This window comes from Rhopalosiphum maidis, chromosome 2, assembly GCF_003676215.2.
Source record: "Rhopalosiphum maidis isolate BTI-1 chromosome 2, ASM367621v3, whole genome shotgun sequence".
Taxonomy (NCBI): Eukaryota; Metazoa; Arthropoda; class Insecta; order Hemiptera; family Aphididae; genus Rhopalosiphum; species Rhopalosiphum maidis.
In genome coordinates this window covers 27,551,901-27,569,705 of record NC_040878.1, presented here as the reverse complement: position 1 = coordinate 27,569,705, position 17,805 = coordinate 27,551,901, and the positions used below count along the sequence as shown (strand labels likewise).

General features: G+C 32.8%; 1 protein-coding gene across 8 annotated transcripts in view; it reads right to left on the bottom strand.

The window, feature by feature from the left end:
* The window catches only part of LOC113554641 (protein turtle-like), a 107,135-nt gene extending 91,415 nt beyond the window's left edge, over window positions 1–15,720 (bottom strand). For all 8 annotated transcript variants that reach the window (XM_026958570.1, XM_026958574.1, XM_026958572.1 and 5 more), the window contains exon 1: window positions 15,263–15,720. The gene's annotated coding sequence lies outside the window, so the exon portion shown is untranslated. The remainder of the gene's footprint in view (window positions 1–15,262) is intronic.
* Window positions 15,721–17,805: the final 2,085 nt, after the last annotated feature.

Sequence of the window (17,805 nt, the reverse complement as noted above, 5' to 3'; positions counted from 1 at the left end):
ATTTTTGTATACTAAAATATTTAATTAAAAAATTGAGCATTTAATAAAGAAAATATTAACTTTTTATGTAATTAAAGAAGTCCAAAAAAATTAAAATTAACTAACAAATTGGGAGACTATCTTATAAATACTGAAATAGTGTAACTTGAAATAATAATAAAGTATGAAGTATAATGTTTCAGTTCGTGTAGTAAGCCAGTTGGAACTTTTTAATTTGTGGTTACAACGTTAAAAGACAACTTATATGCTTTATTTAATTGTTAATTTTATATTGACAAGTAAGTCCAAAACAATCAATTTAAATTTTTAAATTGACACGTAGATACTGCGACATTTTGATCAATGCTATTCAGATCGGTGTAGACAATAAACATTAAATATACACGGTTATTTGGCCTCTCCAGAATCACACTAGGATGTATTATATTCTTCTACGTAGTTTTAGAAGTTCATGATACGTTTTTCCAATGATTCGACGAGGATCAGATTTGAAGCAATGGATATAATAATAATACCCACTGTCTGTTAAATCTTTCTGTATAAAGCGCGCGCGCTTCATCTTCGATCCACGTCGCACTTAGCATGCGCAACCGTTTTTACCCCACTGCTGTACATAAACCGAGCCCACCCACATCCTATTTTAATAATATTTTTTTTAAAATAAAATAATAAACTTTTTTTTAACATTGATGTCAACACCAAACACAACCATTAGACCAGAACGGCCTTAAAAGTCTTTACCAAGATATCACTGCGTTGGCGTGTCGTGAGATGTTATGTAACAGTTTGTAATATACATAATATGTATCTACCTAGGAAATGCATTCGTGATTTATTTCAATATTATGTATATTTATTTATATGTTCCTACAATTTTATTACTGACGTGATGTTTTAAATTTTGAAAACAATATAACAAAAACACATATTATACTAACTGGTTACAGCAAAATACTTTAGTTTTTCGGTGATATAATATAATATATTTGATATAGTATTGTTTTTAAGATTGTCATTTTTGTATTACTGTCTACTTATAGGTTAAATTAAACATTACCTCCTATCGTTTCAATGATTAATATAAAATAAAATACGTTTATGTGCATACAAGTGGCGCAATGAAACCTATTTTCTGTTTATATTATATATTCTATATTATCTATATACGTTCTTCGTATATTTATATATAAGTGTGTGTATTTATATATAATATGAATGTTTATTGATTTTTTACTCGTTTTTACTGAATCGGTGTAAAAAGTTTTTTTTCAAATTTATTCATGGCAACTGATGTGTGTAGTTTTTAAATTATTATTGAATATATAGTTTTTAGAAAATGTATAGAATAAGATTCCACTTTACGTGATTATAATAATGGTTTTAAAATGTATAGGTATATATTTATGTATTCAAAATTATGTAATTATATAGTCATTAAATCCATTAAAAGGAATTTTCATGTGTGTATAAGATTTATCTATAGTACCAACAGATGTAATTCAGCTTATGCTTTTTTAAAATGTCAAACGAATCGGTTACATCATTAAAAAAAAAAACGAGTGTACATTAAAATAATCATAATTAAATTAAAAACCAGGTGGGAGGCCTTTTTAATTTGTAAAAATAATCAACCCAAAGTTTCGTTATTTTTTTTTTTGCTTTCTTTTTGCATGAACATTATGGGAAAACCGGAGGTTTTAATTCAGTAGACGAAAAAACCTTTGTAGTAATTACATTACGGGTAAAACAAAATACGAGTGGATCTACTGTGGTGTTATGTAATAACTGTGTGTGTGTGTGTGTATGTGTGAGTATCATATTTTTTTTTCTATTCTTTTTCTGTTCCTTTGAATTAACTGACTTAATTGATGCCCCGACGTCCCCGATTGTATGTGTGTGGGTTTGTGCGTTTGTCTATATATTAGATGTATAATATATATAATATAATATTTTTCACGTTTTTTTTCTTTTCTCGTTGTTTTGTTTTTAAAACGCGTATAATAGACATATATACATGCTTTCAATAGCTCTTTTCTCTTCCCGTTTGCATCCATCATCGCGCACACACTTAAAATTACCAAGTCCTTCAACATTTCCTCAGCCGCGGGATGATACAATTGAAATATAAAAAAAAGCTTTCAAGGTTGACGTGAACAAACCCCACCATACATCTACCGGTGCCTTAGATACATGATTATAACTTTAAATATTATACTTATTTTATTTATATTGTGATAATATTTTGTGTAGCAAACGATTAAAATATGAACCATTGTGTGTGTATAGTTATCTTAACTGATATCGGTTTGTCACATTAACTAGGTACTTAATAATTTTTACGGATATATAATATTATTTGATTACATTAAATATGTGTACCTACTTTTTAATTATATATATTGTAGACTAGCTATATATAAATCACTAGACTAGGCCAATATAAAAATGTCTGTAGGATCGCCGATTGTTATAGTCAACAACTACAGTATATATTATTGATAAGTGAGTATATTATCATTTATCGTAGTAAAATAGTAAAACATATCCACTGTGATACATTTAAATATTTACTTTGGAAATTTTATTCTGATCTATGAGCTTCCTAAAAATAGGCGTCATAATAAAATATTATTGTCTATATGACTACTATGTATATGCATTTGTAATCTACATAAACAATATTGTTATATTTTCTGATTTTTAATTAAATTTAAGCTTGATTTTAGGTATTTAGTGTTGTAAATCCTAATAGGTATTTGTCTTATACTAAATAGATAAGCGGTTATCCTCAGTGGTTAGATGGGCCATTTAGAACTATTATATATATATATATATATATATATATATACACACACTGAAAATTGTAATTTCTTGGCCAATAAATATTATTATTAAATAAAAAAATCATTTATCTTACAATAGTATAAGTTTTAAAGTGTAGAAATTTGAGATAAATTCTAAATTTAACAAGAAACTGACGATGAGAAAGTGTTTGATATATTAAGAAAATTACATTTTCATTATTTTTGATACTACCATAAATTATTTTGAAAGATTATAGATTTAGTTTTTGAAAATATTGATTTTTAATGTTTTTATATTACCACTTTACACTATTTGTATCAAATAGACTATATGTACATCTAACATCTTTATCTATTCTTAGCGAGTAGATTGACTGTGTCTTCTCAATTAAACGTATACAATGTACTTTCATGTACATCATATGGCATTATAACTAAATGTGCTAGTAAATAATAATATTGAAAAACTAAAAATGATCATCAATCTATATATTATAATACATAGGACAAATGTTTATTTATTTTTTTTAAATCAATAAACTAATTAAATTTTTTAGTTAAACTTATTTAATATTATTGTTTTCCACTTATTGGTATGCACGCAAGTATTATAAATAAAAACCATACTCTTACATATCTTCACTGGCGTTTAAGTAGTTTTTTAATACCAGATACCGAGTAAAGTTATTGCACTTCATTAATTCTCCGATATAAATAACGGTTTTCACAACACGCGTCAAGTGGTATCAAAATAAATTGTCGTGCGAAAAAACTATATATAATGCCTTTATACACCAATAGTTCTGTATTATTTTTTATCATAGTATCATATCAAAGTTAATATTAAGTCTATCACCACCATCGTCATCTTTTTTCTGTTTATTATACAACACGAAAATACACGCTGTAAAAATAGATTTATTTTACGTTCACGTCAGTCTTTATTAATTATTCTATATGTACCTGTTTATAATATGTTATATAACTTTATAAAACACTACCTACGTTTTATGGTAATATTTGCTTTTCCAATAAATATGTGCGTAATGTCTATATTTACTAATATTTTCACTGGTTCGTGGATCTCCGAGATTTCTACCATATGTCAATATAGCAGTTTTATATTAATAAACGGAAAAATCCATAGTCTATAGCGTTTAGGTCGGTATGGGAGAAATAGAAATGACACGAATTAACATCGAATATTATATTACATGTAAATTATAATATATAAAGAGGCCCTGGTATTTTCTGATATCACAATTTTCGTTCGGGAAAAACGATTATAATATACGCAAGAAATAATTTATTATTTTTCTATATCCCCACATATTGTAGTAGCGTTATTTATTGTAAATTGACAACAGTTATGATGATATATAGGTATTATATTTTGAATAGCAAATGTGTGAACCTTTTTTGCATGTCTTTAAGTGTAGACAATAATCAAACATTTATTATACCATGGTAATAGTAGTATGTGTCTAAATAAACAAAAACCAGCCATGATAATACTCGCTTAAACCTTGTTTTAACAAAATTGCTTTATATATATAAGAAAAGTTCACAATTTTTTACACACGAGAATATCACTATATTAATCTCGCATATTATATCGTTTAAAATCTTAGTAAAAGAATAGTGCGTTTAAATTGTAATTTATAAGAGGGTGCTTATACTTGTATATTATTTTTCTTAAATAGTTAAATTTATACGTACAGCGCTTGTATATTTTAAAGTAGGTACACGTATTACGTACAATTATTTGGGTCACTACTTCTTATTTACTTAATGTATTTTCAGCTTAACGATTTTTCGTGTTAACAATGTTTTACACACGCATACACACGCATACACGGTATACAAACAAATGGAAACGTATTTTCAAAGTTCACTTTATAAAAAAAATTCCATGATGTTTTAAAATTTATACAAAACTCTTGGATATTACCTTTATTGTATTAAATGAATGCACCACTACAAAATTAAAAGATTGTAGAATACTTGATATTATATATACATATTTCCATGAGAATAATTAGTACTTCTTTGCCACAACAATAAGCGTGTTAAACGGTGTCAGGAACGATAGAAACTGAGAAAAATATAATAATAGAAGAATATTATGTTCAAATCGTTTTTGGTCGAGAGAAAAGTAATTAAAATTATGAAAACATATTTATGGCGTTTTGTATGATTTACTATTTGATATTTGTATAAATGTGATAATTTGATAATTTGATATACGAATCGTATAATATTTCTAAATATACAAAACCGCTATAAACTAACTGAAATTTGTTGAAAGAATCTTTTTTATAAAAAGTAATCAGACTCGAATAAAAGATAAATTGTATACATACGAGATACGACAATGACCAATCTTAATTAGATTACTAAAACATATATTATAATACGTACATTATATCTTAGAGTAATGAATATTTTAATGTATTATATGCTTATAGTAAAGTTTAGGTATATTATACGCTTAAGCTATAGTTTATCAGGTCTTGAAATGTTTTTGCGTATATTTAAGAAATCTCTTTGATTGTGTACTTGATACGTACCTATTATATTATCATGTCGTCTCGACGAAAATAACCAGAAAATAAAATTAACAAAAAAAAAACTTATGTATAAACTTTTATTATTATGTATAGTGAGGCATATTTCCTTAACGAAGGTATGTGGACACACACGAGAATACGAGATGGTTTAATTGAACTATAATGTGTAAAAATTAATATAGCCATATAGGGGAGGGCATATTATTATATACTTTCGTAGTTATACGTGTGGGGATGAGCGAGCGCCGCACCGCGGCGGCGGAGGCAGTACCAACGGCAGTGGTCTTCATAACTTGGTGAAGTTGGTAACACTGTGATACCACCATCACCAACATCACTACTACTACCACTGACATCGTCACCCCCCTGTACCGGGCGTGGCCGCTCATTAAAGGAAACATTCGGCGGCGGCAGTGGCGGGACGCAAGGACCCAAAACCGCTGCAACCCCCCGATGCCGCCGACACCACCGCCACCGTGGGACTGAAATTCCGTTGTGCGCGCCCCATAAATTTTCATTCAACCCGACTGCACGACGACAGAGGAGCACTACTCGCCCCCGTACCTATGGAGCGGGCGACACGACCTGATAATAAACGTCGTCCGACCTCTTCTCCTCGTCCACTCGGATTTTTTCCCTTTTATGACCCACACGACTTTTATTGCGCTCAACTATTATATATATATATATATATATATATATATATACATATGTACATAAAGTGCCCAGACGGACGACGAATCCTCCTCTTGCACTTCCCAACGTACACATACGTATATACACCGCAGTCGCCTGGCGGCTGTGGCAAATTCGTTAATGTTTTTCGGGAAAAAATAACCCCTCCCCGCTGGTTGGTTAAAAACGTATTATATGTATAACAATTATACATCGAGTCGTATATGTATATAATATGTTTGGTCGAATCGAATCGACCGTTGCATCCGTTAGATGTACATATATTATATACCTAATATTTCTTTAAACACCTTTACGCGGCAATAAACAACAAACGAGAAACCAAACCTGCTGTTTGTTAGATGCAGGCTAAATACGACTATTTCAACGTTATGGTTACATTGCGTTTCTTGAGGTACCTATACATATATGTATATGTGATGGTAAGAAGAGGGCGGGTATATATGTTCTGCATTTAAATGTAGATATAGGTGTGTCAAAACCAATGCACGTGCTTGGCCGACCGTGTATACTCGGCGTGTATTCAAAGGCTTAGTTCCACCATGGACAGTTGGATTAGGTTTTAAGGCACCCCTCCGAAAGTTGCAGCTCTGTGTTATTTCAACAGGATTACGAGTCTACAACATGAATGTATTATTATAATATCATATATGTATATGTGTGTAAATGTGTGAGTGTTTATGTATACAGATGCAGCTACGGGATCGACTAAGAATCTCTCCACCCCCTCGCCAAGACGCTGACCTTTCGTATGTAACCCGTCTGCCATCGCCTTTTTAACCACACAGCGACGAGATCACGGGAAGACCGGTCGAAGAAAGTCAATATTATTATTTTGACGACCGTTTTTGAATACCGGTATCGATGACTTCACAAACACTTCTGCAGGTATGTGTGTGTGTATACAATTTTATTCGTTGGATTACATATATACATGTATATTTTATATCCAATCAAAGACAAGTATAATTATTATTTATGTAATAATATAGACAAATTACTCGTCAAAAAACCCGTGGATCGCTAACCCCATGGGTTATTACACATAAATTATTATACCTATAATATAGTACGGCCGCCGTTGGATGTCTTAAGAACTCCCCTCTACCTATGGTCAAAAATAAAAATAATAACTGTATTTATTGTTGTTCGGTAATAATAGGAAAAACAATTATTTTAACCGGTCAATTTTTGTTCACATGAAAGTTAAAATTAATTATATTTAAAATGCAAACCGGAATATTTTAATATTAAATAATAATTGTCTTATTAAATTAAAAAATATTAAATTTTGAAGTATTTGTTATAATATAATATGTTAAATTTATTGACATGGTAATATTCAAATCATTCAAGTACCTATAGCTATAAAGTATTTAGAAATAATTGAAGGTATCGATAATGATATAGTGCATAACTTTTTTAGGTAATAATCACAATTTTTTGTTATAATAAAGCTTAAAGAATTTATTTTTGTATTTTAACTAACAGTAGACTAGTTAGTATTATATAGATAGAAGAGTATATTGATTTAGCATTAGATAGTTGAAATCGCAATCAGCAATTATAGACTAGATATGGGCTTTTTAATGGTTGCTCATACCTTTATAATATAAAAAGATATGGCATAATATGCAAAAGAGAAATTTAACTTTTAAGTGTAAAATTAGTAATATTTCAATGTGAATTATTAATTATTTGCATTTAACTAAATTATAAGCCAATAATATTTTCAATTTTTCTGTTTGACTTTTATAAATTTGTCTGGTTATTATTATCTCGTTGTACATTTTTGATATCAGGAGTGTATCGTTATGGCGTGGATACAATATTATGCTAAAAACATTCTCTGCAACCATCTATTTTATGTAAAAAAAAATTATATATTTTTCCGATTCAGTGGCTATAAGTACCGCGTTCCTGGTCTGTCGGACGGCGACGTCGCACCGCACCACCGCAGCGGACCCACCGGTTGCCGCACTATTATAATGCCAATAATAATAACGGCCGGACGCGCGACCGTAGGTCGGTGAACCTATTCGCGGAGACAGGTATCGCGGAACCACCGTCGGGCGCCGCCACTGCTGCGTACACTCGCACACAGCGATTTTTGAAGAATAGATTTTTGTCGCCACTGCCGAGTATAATATAAGTGTATATTCGAAGTTGTCTTGCATAACACTCTTCGTGTAACGCGCTGTTCGGGGAAACGCGGAAAACGACCGTCACACGTCCGCGTCCGTTTCCCCCGCCGCCGATCAGTCACAGTTTTCTCCGGTCTCGCGCCTGCCCGCTGCGCGCCCGCAATTTATATATATATCACCATTCATCGCAATGATCGAGCGCGAAACGCGCACACCACGGTCGCGGTATATTATTGCCTTACATTTCTGTATAGGTACCTTGCCTACCGAACGATAAGGAAATCGCGGCTAGAGACGGCTCCTCTACATCGTCAGTCCTCCTACTACTCCTCCATCTCGCACCGACGGTGCTGCGCTGTATTGGTGTGGTTTTCGCTCTAACAATAAAAAATAAAATAAAATAAAAAACAACATTCCGAATAATCGCGGAGCGAATGAGATATTTTTGTTTCCTATTTTCCGATTGAGTTTTTGTCTGTACATTTCTTGCGTTGAGATTTTGATCGACGTCGATATCATCTACTTCTTGTATAGCGTACGAACTATTTTTAAGTTCTCAAAAACTAACAATCGCGTCCCTTATTGCTGTACGTATTGTAATTATTTAGTTATATTTCATGATCGGAATGATCTACGCATAGTCGGAGTCGGTCCATCAACGACGAGGTTTCCACGCTCGAAAATAGCTGATCTCCAAACTATAGATAATTATTGTATAGCTTTTAGCTATCAGTGAAGGCTTTGAATTTATCACGTAAAAGTGGGTGGGTGATTTTTTGTATCGAAGTTGGTCCTCCTGCGTGGCGTGTAAAATCAGTTGACGTTTATTATATTATTACGTTTAGTCTATACCACAAATACGTATAAATTGAATATTTAATATGGTGCCCTCATGACATTTTTTTAATATTATATAGCAAACAAACGAGAGACGACCCATAAAAATTTTCCGCCCCATCGAGATGCACATGAGAATATTGTGCGATACAGACATATTTATGTGTCAAACATGTTATTATTATTACATATAGTTATCTATTTAATTTTCATCTTGTGTCATGTATAAATTCTATTCTATTATATATCTTAAAATGTTTCAGTATTATGTTGTTGCGTACGAGTATATTATGTTTTTAAATTTATTCTTTATTATTTAGGTGTATATCATATTTATAATCTTTTTATGATATTATCGAGTACCGATATTGATGGGTTTGGAAAAATTGTAATGAGTAATAATTTTAAGCAATATGACTTGTATTAATTTACCGGTATCTAGAAGTAATAAAATGACTGCTTTTAGAAGTTGGACTCAAACCATCCACTTTAAGAAGTTTCATGTTCAGTCTATCATCGCGTCATAACAATACACGCGTTTAAGTTTTAAATATTGTTCTGACGTTTATTGCGTGATTAAAAATGTACTGTGTGGCTTGGTGTGGTGCGATCGTACACTCAACTGCGGAAACGCTATGAGTGTACGTATCGGCCGGTGTTGCTAGCTCCCGGATGGGTGACCACCCGGGATTTTGGTGACAAATCCTTGCCACACATACAAAAAAAAAACGTGTTTCAACCTCTACCGTTCCTCCTCTCTACAAATGAATAAAAACCATCCAGTGGCCTTTGTTGCCGCGGATTAATTAATAAAAAAAAAAAAAAATCAAATGTACTGAAAATAAGGCAAACGGCCACAGTAAGAATTTTAAAAGCGTAGTTAAGAATTAACAGGAATTTAATACTAATTAATCGCGTATCGAAAAAAAACCGAATTCAGATTCCTCTCTATTCTTCTGTCGATATCGTACGTGTTTTGACCACCACCACATATAACGTGTAATAATATTATTATAAAATGTATTAGGTATGCATCTATGTAAAATAAATAATATTACATTTTTAATTATCTTATATACGCTTATAGAAAATAATATGATACAGTTACGAGTATATTAAATAAAATAAAACATTGTATATTGCAGTTTTTGTACGAATAATTTTGCCATTTCATCATAAATTAATTATTTCTTTTATTGTGAAACAGATTAAATTTTTGCGTTGATAACTTTCGTTAATATTTTTCTCTGTACATATAGTATTATAAATCATACAACCTATTGGTAAGCAGTAAAAAAAATATTGCTCCCACAGCCTGCATATATTCATCTTTCGAAGTGTCTCCATTTTTCAGAAATTAAAAAGATAAAAAAAAGAATAAACTTATATGTTGAGCAATAAGTGGCTAAGATTAGCCTTGTTATCAGTATTTTCTCACTACTTAAATACAAAGTTTAGTTAAAAAAATTTAATTCATGAAATTTGAATACTACCTATAATATCAATACATTTGTATAATAATATTATACAAAATATAAAATAATGTATTATTTTAAAAGGATATAAATATTTTAATCAGTGTGTATTGCGTGTATACTGTATATACTTTATACTTTATATAGAATCGTACAGTATATAATTTATTGTAAAAATGTATAATTCAAATTTAATTTTAAAATATCTTAAGCTTACCTATAATAACAGAGAGGTGAATTTGAGTTTTCTGCTATTGCAGCGAAAAAAAGAAGGAATGAAATAGCGCACGATATGTTTACTAATAAATTGCAACTATACCTTGGCGCTAGAAATTTGATAAAACATGAAAAACGAACGGAATGAAGAAATGCCTCTTATCGTCGAAGAGACGCGCCGCACTCCAACCGTGACGACGCCGTGAATTCAAAATGCGTCATTTGTTTCCCTCTCGGGGGCGTATATACATAAAAAGTGTCATCTTTTATAAAACATTTAAATTTGCATTTTGATCGTATACAAATACTCCTCGTGTACATATTTCTAGATAATAATAATTTTATGGAATTATTACTGTAAAACAAAATTTATGACGTTATAATAATAATAGGTACGTCAAGATTTTATTTGGATTACGCGTATAGTATAATATAAGTTTGTATGAAAATATTTTTCCTCTTAAGGAAATTAATATATTGTACAGAACCTGTGCTACATCGGTCGAAAAGGCTAGCTGCGATCGATGATATTACACAAAGTGTATATACGGCGATTTCGGAACGCCAAGTGCCCGAGTATAAATTTATATTTTATTTTACTTGTGTGTACACAGAAAATGCATTTAATCGATTTTCGCTCGCGTTTTCAAACCCTTTTTTCATTATTAATTTATTTTATTATGCACGTATCGTATTTAATATTAATAGCGAGCGCAGATATTAATATATATTATAATAACGTTTTTCGCTGTGTATAGAAACTTACCGGGTGGTAAAAAGAAAAATGATTAGCAAACAGGAACGAGATATTTAGGTAGTAAAGTGGGAGGAGGGGGGGAGACACCAGTGGTAAAAGCAGGTGAAGCTAATCAATGCCAAAACTCTGGTGTGCGGCGGCGGCGTGTTGCTCGGCAACAGCCGTTACGCTGGTCCCAACAGTTTTAGTTATAATACAACCCAGGTAAAACGCCCTCACTCTCTGTACCACTTGCGCGCTCACACTCACGCCACACACAAGCACACATAGGTAAATATATACATACATATTGTGCTTTTGTTCGAGGCATTTGCATGGTGCCCCCAGCCGATATTAGGTGCGTTTGTGTGCGTGTACATAATGTGTGCGTATATTATACATAATATTATGTATACACATTTATGTATATCGACAAAGGTCTCATATATATGTATATGTATATATGTATGTATGTATTATAAGCACACGCGCACACACCGGCACGCTGTTGTCATTCCGCGGAGTCCTTTGCGAGCTTGCACCAACACACACAAACACACACACACTCACACACACGGGCGCGCGCGTATGCACTTAAGCTTTTGACAAATTGCTATGCGTGTATTGTCGGCCGAATAATTGACACGTACCGGACGATTAACATATTTAAAATACTCCGCGGCTAAAGCGCACACACACGCGCACGCGCGCTTACCGCCCACGCACTGCACTGACTGTATACGCACACACGAGCGCGCGCGGGCCAGTGCGAGCGCGCCGTATATAGCTAGCTCTCGTTAGTCTAAAACCGGGGTTTAGACGGATTTATATCTCTCTTGTTCAAACTTTGTGACAGGTTGAAAGCTTTGTTCTTGATTAAGTTCAGTAATCCGTGCGCTGGAGCACGCTACGGCTCTCCCTCGCCGTCCGCCCATTCCTACCGGCCCGCCAAACTCTAGCCGTAGATTAAGTGATAAAATATAATTTTTTCATTTTCTCAAGCCTTTCCTACTCATGTACCAAAGAATCGTGATTTTTTTCTATTCATTTATCTCTCTCTCTCTCTCTCTCTCTCTCTCTCTCTCTCTGTCCGCAGCCAGCCGCCCAATTGCGGCATCCCAACTTGTTATTATTATTATTACTTATGCTAATATTGCTGCAACTGACTCATTATACGACGCACACAATACACGTGCAAGCAATTCAATTTAAAGTCACGCCGCTTAAAATTATTAAGATAATCTCGTTAGTATATTATGGTCGCATACACAAACACCAAGCCGATATTGAGACAGTTTATTATAAGATATTATGATTTTTATTATTTTTTTATTACGGACAAAATCGCCAAAATATAAAAAATAGACTGAAAAGAAAAAAACGATAGTGGTAAGATGAATAAAAAACATCATCGAAAAATACTAACTCGGTTGTTTCCTGTAACGGTAAACTGCGCTAGCGTTTGCGAAAATGAATTGTCCCGACATCGGCGAAAAAGACGTACCCGACTGATAACTGAATGCGGGTGAATCGTCGGAAGGAAGTTATTTGCATCTGTTGCACCAAGCCGTGTAATTAAAACGTCTACTTAATGGAATGGAAACAATTATTAAGTAACGTTTTAAAAATTTAACTAAATCCTCGTCAACGCCAGTGTGAAATTGGAACCCAAGTCGTGTCGACGGACGGCCGCGGCGCATTGAGACATTATTTACTAACACACGCATGAATTTATAATATACAAATATACAATATTACAATAACACAACACGCACAATTAAAAATGATAATAGAGTGTTTACTATGTATTATTATTATTATATATTGTCATTATTTTATTTTATAAATCGTATAAACGATGTAGAACAAGCATCTATTGTTCTCATTCAGGCCGCCGCCGAAATGAAGTCTATTGCGTATATAGACTATAGGCATACGTTTTTTTTTTTTTTTTTTATGAAGAAATATATATTTTGCAAGATGCCAGGCAACAAGAGGACGTGTGCTACACATAGTCGTATACACAATATCAACATTGTGTCATCTTCTCTTCCTACATATTATTATATTCTACGTTTCTGCGTTCGAACCTATAATACTTGTCACAATTTCGAAACTCCGTAAAAACGTGTTTAGCATTTATATGGGCCGTAGTGAGAAAAAAATCTATCATCGCATGTGAACTCTAACGAATAACATTTTATATAATTTCTTCATCATTGGCGGCTGCGGCTCCAATTTTATATTGTTTTCCTATAGAATGATGACCGTGTACGGGCTTACCGAGAACTGGTACCCAAAAACTTTAATGGAAATATATTTTCTTGTAGTATAATATCATAATATATTACAGTTATAACAATTTCGTATTATTATTTTAATATTATTTAGAATTACAAAAAAGGAAACCTTTTGTTAGATTATTATAAATGTTTCTGGAATGACTCTTCGAGATTTTTAACTGTTGATTTTTTTTATTAACAAAAAATAGGTGCTACGTTAAGTTAGATGAAATACAAATATTATCGTACCTATACCTGTACAATGTTATATAAAAAAACCATGAAATATTAAGTTATAGGTTGTTGATTTCGATCTCAGCTTATTGTATATACTATATAGTAACATGATAATTGTTAAGACTGGGATTATCCTTTAGAATAAGTTATCATATTCTAATGTAGATTGAAGAAATGACCTCGTCATACAGTTTTGGGTATATTTTGATTTGGAAATAGTGTTATTATAACGCCGTTATGCGATGGTCCATAAAATAATCTGAAATTGCACATGCATTCGGCCGAATCAAACAATTTGTTCTGATTGTGTAATCCATGGTCTGGTGGTGAAAAGAGAAGGAGAGAGAGAGAGAGCCCAAACAAGAGAGTTGAATTCAAAAGACTCTTTTGTCGACCGGTCAGGCAGTTGTGCCGGCTTACATATGCAGGTAGATGGCGGAAATATAAATATCATCAATGTCGATCAATATTATATGTATATACAATAATACTAAAATATTTTGAAATGTTGTTTGAAAAATGTTTGCAAGAGTTCTTCTTCGGATCCAAATTTTATGATTGTTCCGTAACGTCATGAAGTATTCTATACTCGTTCCCAACTACACACCCGACACAGCTCTGTTCGGTTGATGGGTTCAGGTATGCGATTTATGAACAATGAAAAATCGTTCGGTATTTGTTGACGTCGAAAAAAAATCACTTACTTCACAGTACCGTCGATTATTTATTATTAACATAATAGGATACGGTGAGGGGATGCGTGAGCGCTCGATGACTGCCCATTTTCTTCGGCAAAAAACCCATTATCGCCTTGTTATGTTATGGTGTTTGAACAGACCCTAAAAACGGTTAGGGTGCGGCGCGTTGAATTGTTATTTTTAAACCATTTTTTTATCTTTCTATGAAAATAAATGAACGAAAATTAGTGACTAATATCGTAATGATTTCTTTTCACATATTTTTGCCCCCCTCCCCGACCAATCCTCTAAATGTGCTAATACCTAAGTATAACAATTATACAATTATTATAGTCAAAAATTTAAAATGTGCAGTCGTAATTATACAATAATATAATTCAAACGGGTATATCTATACATAAGCATATTATTCATTATAGAAGATGCGTAATAGTTACAGGGGCTGTTGGGCTTACACAGGTAGTTACCTATATTATAAATCCAACAATCCGGAACCCTCTAAACGGACACTATCACTGAATATCATTATGTATGAAGGTAATGTTATGTTTTTAAAACAGCACTCACCTGTAGTGTGGGTCGAGATATCTCTTTCAGGGGCAATATTACCAGCGTAATCCTCTAGTAGTGCACGCGGTGACGTTTTCGGCACTCGGCATAGCTTTTCAAAAAAACTTAACAGCAACGCGAACTCACACACATACACACACACACACACACACACACACAAATAAGCACAAACACAAACGTACCAATATATTATAATTATATTGTATAATTAATATTTTTTATGAATAGTAATGATTCGTTTTATAAATAGACGAGAAACATAGGTGGTGTGGGATTTGCTTCGACCGGTAAAAATCCAACAACGATAATATAGCGTATCGGCGGGAAAGGCACTGGGGAAACTCGTCGGAAAACTGACAAATCGTATACGAAAACACAATATTTCCTAATAATAACGGCGTCGGAAACTCGGCGGCAACGACGACAGAGACTATACACCAACCGGTCGGAATGAACGTGCGTGCTGGTGTGTGCGTGGAATTCCGGTCGAAAGGATCCCCGGTGCGCGGCGGCGGCGTTCGGGCGTCGGCCACTGCCGGCGATCTGAACCGACGTCGACCGACCATCGATTTTCTGACCCCGGGCGGGATCGTGTTTTCCGTCGCCGCCACCGTTTTTTCCTTTCCCCTATACACAGTATAATAATATAGTTTTCGGCTGCTGCTGCTGAACAACGAGATTTTCTGCGGCGTGCGCGGCTGCATAAACTGTCGACTACCGCCGCCTATAGAGATAATGTCACAATAACGACGATGTAATAATAATTATAATATTTGTACCTGTATGGCTGCATGGACGTATGTGTATGTATTTATGTATGTATGTATGTATGTAAGTATGTGTGTATGTATGTATGTGTTTAAGTGTGTGTGTATCAGGTGAGCCTTTTTATATTTTTCTCCGTCCAGCCATTAGCATCTTTTTTTAACTATCAAGAATGAAGATGATTCAGTATAACCACCGAAGGTTTTGAAATGCATCGCCTAAGATACAAAAACATTATTTTTATATGTATACACTTGGATTTTTTACTTAATTGAAATTAAAAAAAAAAAAATTTAATTTTCACTGTGACAAAAAACGTATGAATAACAGTGTAAATAATCACGCTTACATCGTTGATTATATTTCTAAGAATATATAATTTATATGAATATATTACATGAGATGTGCACGATACATAGATAGACGTAAATTGTACAAATTTATATAATATATCGATTAGAATAATCGATGCTACTTGTATGACAATATTCACAATTCAGTTGAAAATGCAAAAGTATTTAAAAAAAATAAAAAACTTACATTAACACAAGTATTTTGTAAATATTTATTGGCTCGCATTATGTATACCCATAATTTACAGTTAAACTCAATTTTTAATTTTTTCATTTGTTCGTAAAAAAAATCCATTCCTCTCGAGGAACGATATTACCCTAAGCTCAAAAATTTATAAATCCAACCTAGAAAGTCCACACCATTCGTAGAAGGTAGATCATCCATAACATTGTTCGGTATTAGCTTTAAACAGCAAACCTTAGTATGTAGGTATACATCACTGTACAAAATATTTAAAAAAAAATGTATTTCTTTAAAATAATACCTTTGGTTTATTTTATCGGCCACTGCAGCCTGCAGATGCCATGATTCAATTAAAAACTGATACACCACATCATTCACCATGATAAGATCGCTTGTGTACACCAATGATGTCACGATGGTGGACTCGAGACAAGCGCACTTTGTATTCATGATTTTCACACGTCGTTGTTGAACCCACTTCATCCGATTCATGTAATTGTATAAATAATTTAATAATAAAATGATGACTGCAACAATATCGTCCGGTTTGCTAAACCATTTAAACGATTTTGATGGCAACCTTAAACGGTTTCGAGACGCAAATCGATTCACCAAAAACAATATGTAGCGATTTTATCAAAACGAAAAAAAGTGGCCTCCACAATAACCGCGACGACAAATCCTATCGCATTTGTTTTTACAGTACTATTATGGATATATATATACATATATACACACATATTATATGTCTGTGCGTGCGTTTTCTGCAGACTTTGAGGAAAAAACGCGTTTACTGCCGCACCGTACTAAAATTTATTCGTTATTTTTACGACCCTGATATAAATGTTATGTCCGTTAACATGTAAAACAGTAGTATAGTGCGTGGTGTCTGTATGGTATACATATAATATACACTATGCAGTATAATGTGCGTAGTACGTGTCTAAGTTTAGAAATAATTCCTTTTCTCATTTGTCTGTTTAACGTTTGCAATATGTATATATATATATGAATACGAAACACACCCATTTCAAAATAAAGATTACCATTACCACATGCAGGCCTAAATAAACACCCTCGTATGTTATTATTATCCGCGTACAACTTTAAATGTAAAGCTTTTAGATGAACAATAATCAATTAAAATAAGCACTAACTAATTTGTATAGTTAAGCTACAGTGTATTTTTAGACGAAAATTGTGTATCCATTATAATAGAGTCGCACAAGAGAATTGGA